Below are 5,020 nucleotides of genomic sequence, written 5' to 3'. Positions count from 1 at the left end.
TTTGGTATTCCAGTATGGACAGGGGGCTCTCTCTCTCTCTCTCTCTCTCTCTCTCTCCTTTTGATATTGTAGGTTTGGTTACAAGGTTGTACGTGCAAATAAATGAATTGCAATGCCCCAATTCCAACTTCTGCCTATCTATTACTATGCCGTTATGTTGAGTTTGTGATCTTAAGTTCTCAAACAGATGCTCTGCCGCATCGTTCAAAATAGGTCATTTTTGTGTCTCATCCAAACTTGACCATAGGATCTTAGGCTCCTTTGCATGGAGTAGCCATCGGTATTGTGCCATAGAATGCTAGGAGGGCTGGGAGTGAATGGAAAAGCATAAATAGACATTAAAATGTGATTTAGAGGTTAAAAATCAATCTCGAAACTTAAAGCAAATTTTCCAGGATGGGCTCTAAAATCATAAAATCATACGAAACTTAAAGCAAATTTCCAGTTGGATTATGGATGTGCTTTCTGTTAAGTTGAACCAGAATCTACTTGGCACATTCTATATTCTTGTAAGGATCATTAGATCAGTTTTTTTCTTTTTGGTAGAAGAATAGGGATCATACCTGACAGTGATGAAAAATGAATTTGTAGATAAGTTTGAAAAATGAAATTATAGATCAGTTTGCAAATGAATTTTTAGGCATATGAAATAATGATATTATAGTTTGTTAATCTGAGATGTTAATCTGGCAATTGATGGTGTCATTGCCATTATTATAGAACCGGACATAGCATCTTATCAATGTTCTCCCAGTTGAGTGGATTGCCATTATTCTTGAATCTCAGGTTTAGATTAACTAGAGTCTATTATACATCAGGACCTCCATAAGAACACCCGCAGATGTTTTTTCTTGGAACCCTTTTGGGCAGAATCGAGATCCATCCATAACCAGCCATTGGATCATCATTATATTATGGGGATTGGATATGTTGTTGGACTACTATATTTGATATGTTGACATGATATTATTTTATTGTTGTTATATTGTGAAATTATGTTCGTATTTTAATAAATTCTATATTTGTAGTACATTTAATCATTTGTATGTTGTCATTGTTATGTCGGTGGAATTGATATATAAAGTTGAGTTCAATTAGCGGAACAAATATGTACAAAAGATTGTAGACCCGGATCGATACATTATTTAGATATGCTATGTGACGTCTACAACACAGTGATTGATCATGTCCCCAGTGGTCATGCAGTCACTTTCAAATTGAAATCTAAACTTCCAAACAATGAAGAGGTAGTTTTGTAAGATGATAGCTCTGTGGTTGGATTGTTTCTTTGGAATGCACATCTAGATTTAGTAAGAGTGATTGTGTTTGATCTTCGATGGAGTGATGAGGAAGCTTTTAAATATGCCATCAATTTACATTCCAATGAAGTTGTTACCAAAGACAACACTACACATGATGATTTTTCTACAATAGATGGTGGTAAGTATGGAGGTCAATCAATGGGAACCAATAGGGCAAAGCAAGTAGTCAAAAGAGGTGGTTCTAGTGCTATGGCTCATTGTAATATTTTTGGAAGTTCAAGTGCTATTGGAAATGTAAACAATGTACCCAATGCAAGGGCTAGGAGTATGTCTACTAGAAGGGCTAGTGGAGGAACTGCTGGTGTAATTACTAGGACAAGATCTACTATAGCTAGGAGTTCTAGTGGTCATTCTGAGAGTAATTCACATAACGCAAGGGCTAGTAGTGTGTCTCAATCAACTATTTGTGCAAGTAGTAACTCTTAGAGTACTTCACCCACTGTAAAGACTAATAGCAATATTGTTGGAACAAGTAAGGGAGCTACTGAGCTTGGCAAGGATGAAGCAAGCAAGGGAGCTAAGGATAGTGGTAAGTGAAAGGGAGTAAATCAAAGTGATGTGTGTGACATCATATCAATTAATAATTCAGATGCTAGTGTTGAGGACTGATGACCATGCTGACTTAAGTAAGAGTGAAAGTGATGATGAATCTTTTGGTCAAGTCAATGATGTGTAGAGCCATTGTTTAAGAGACAATGACCATGGTAAAGATGTAGACAGTCATGATGAGCTAGATGATTATGACCTAGATGCCTATGATCCAGATGGTTATGAGCTAGTAATTTGTCATGATGGTGGTGATGACAATAATTTTAAGGTTAGATCAATATATGTTGATGTAAATGATTTTAGGACCAATCTTAAAGAGTTTGTTATTCATCTCAGTTTTGAGCTGATCTGGGAATGAAATTAAAAGGCAAGGGTTATAGCTAAATATGAATCTAATGGTTGTACATGGATGGTTCATGCTTCACCAATTAACAATAAAGGTGCATTTTTGTTGAAGACTCGTAACCCTAATCATGCATGTACTTGGCAGTCAGGTTATAAGCTTGTTTCCTCTCAATGGATTGTTGATAAACATGCAGTTGAGCTTCAAACTGACCCCAAAATGGATCATGAAGCAATAGTTGCTACAATGCGTAAGAATTATGGGGTTAGTTGTGATGTTCCATACATGAAATTTTATAGGGCCCGTCAAAATGCTATGGAAAAGAATGAAGGTAGCCACTCCAAATCTTGTTTATTTTTATCGGCATATGGTGAGATAATCTTACAGAGGAACCCTGGAAGTATGATTAAACTCCACTTTGAGGGTATAAATGATATAAGAATGCCACCAATATTTCAAAGATTGTTTATCTGCTTCAATGTTTATAAGCAAGACTTTGTGAATGGTTGTAGACCATTTATAGGGCTTGATGGTTGCCATTTGAAGAGTAGATTTGGTGGTGTGTTGTTATCAGCCATAGATGTTGATGGCAACTACTAGTGACAACACTGCATTAACATTTATGTCAGATAGCCAAAAGGTATATCATTTCATTAAACAAATGTTGTACATTCATTCTTATTATTGGTTGTGAATGGATAGTAATGAATTGCTTCTTATAGATGTTGCATAGGGACTGACAGTTGTTATTCATGAGAGCTTTCCAACTGCTCCATATGATGTTGTAACAGACACATCTACCAAAACTTCAAGGCAAAATACAACGATCTTTTATTAAAAAAGTAGTTTTGGGCAGCTTCTACAGTGCCAACTTTGCATCTATTTCAGAATCCAATGGATTCTATTAAAAAGATTAGCAATAAAACTTATGAGTGGTTAAAGAAAAAGCCACCAACATTCTGGTCTCAACATGCATTTTATGTGAGATGTAAGGATAATATAGTTACAAACAACATTACTGAATGCTTCAACTACTGGATTGGTTATGTAAGGAGTAAACCCATCTTGACTTTGATTGACAGTATCAAGATAAAAGTGATGAAAAAATTGAACAAAAGATATTATCAAAGTCGTACCATTGAGGGGACAGTCACTCCTAATGTCAAGAAGAAGTTAGCAGAAGTCCATGCACTCTCGAGACAATACAAGGTTTTCATAGGTAATACAGATGAATATGATGTAGCAGATTCATTCCAAAGAAGACATTGTAATGTTTTTCTATGTATGAGCTACTACCAGTCATTGTGTGGGGTCGAATTAGTGGTTGTGTGTTGATCGACAGGCTGGGTTAGACGAAGATCGGTTAAGGAGTGATCCCCTAATGAGAATTCAAGTCTTTGGTTAAACCGCCTTAAAGTGTAGAGACCAGTGAACCTCTTTACAATTGGGTCATATTATGGGAGGGTCCCACTTGTATTCTATTTCAGGGTTAGTCCCTGCTCCTCATCTATATAAAGGAAGCAACACTCATTAGTTATTGTTAATTGACAATTTACACAGAGAGAAGAGCAAACAAGACTAACAAGGAGAGAAAGCTCAAGAGGAAGATTATAGAAGAGGGAAAGGCTAAAGCTTGTAGAATCTACCCAATACAATATGGATCCGGGTATGTGTTAATTACATTCATGATTGTATTATTGTTTCTTGTTCATTGATCCATCATATCGATCCTATAAATTATTCTTACACTTGGTATCAGAGCGAGGGATATGACTAGATCATTGAACAATATATATTGTTCTTGTTGTTTGTCTCCCTGAATCGTTTTTTGGTTTTGATCTCTTTTTTTTTTTTTTTTTTTTTTTTTTTGGATTTATAGAAGTTTTGATCTTGAGTTTACAAGTATCGTTTCCTTCCATTGTTTATGTTGATTTCTTATGTTTCATTGTAAGATCGAAATTTTTGTTTTCGATTTGAGAAGAAATTAACGTGGGTTTTGTGGTATATAAATTAAAAGAATTTTTTTTTTATCGATTAATTGGCGAAACCTGAAAAGTGTATGCGTATGCACGCCCCTATAGTTCAATTATCATTGCACAAATTTGAGTTTTATTTCTTTTCTTTTCGTTTCTTTTACTCATGGCTTCTGCTGCCATGGAACGCAGCCATGAAAGATGAAACCTGCAAACTTTTTGGTTTATAATATTTGAAGGGAAATAAGTTTAATATAAGAATTGCCTTTTTGTTTGTTTCTAATTAGATATTAAAATCTATTTTAAATTGATTCAGTTACTTTTCATCGGGAAAGTAATTTTTTTTTTTAATTGGAAAGTGCAGTCCGCTTTAAAAGCTTCCTTACAAGTCATTACTTTTACTGTAAGCATTAAAAGCTTCCTTACAAGCCATTACTTTACTATTTACAAGTTTTCGTTTTGTTTTGTTTTTTTTGTTTTTGTTTTTTGGCTTTGATTGAATTAAATTGGTTCATAGTGAACCAAATTAATTCAAAACAAATTAAATGGTTCAAGACTTTTCCAATAAACCGGTCCGAACCAAATTAGACCAATTGGGTCGGTAGGGTCGACCCATTTACCTACCAAAAAACCCACTTCGTTGATCGTCGGGTTGACCTGTTGACCCAATCAACCTTTGACCGTTGACCAATCAAAGGTTGACTATTGATTGTTTTTAAACAAAACAAAACAAAAAAAAAAAAAAAACATTTTTTTGTTTGTTTGGAAACAATTTGTGAGAAATAATTTTGTGAAACTCTTTTATTCTGTTTCTATTTCTTAAAGTCTATTCT

This window comes from Macadamia integrifolia, chromosome 5 (assembly GCF_013358625.1).
Source record: "Macadamia integrifolia cultivar HAES 741 chromosome 5, SCU_Mint_v3, whole genome shotgun sequence".
Lineage (NCBI taxonomy): Eukaryota > Viridiplantae > Streptophyta > Magnoliopsida > Proteales > Proteaceae > Macadamia > Macadamia integrifolia.
This window is presented reverse-complemented; position numbering follows the sequence as displayed.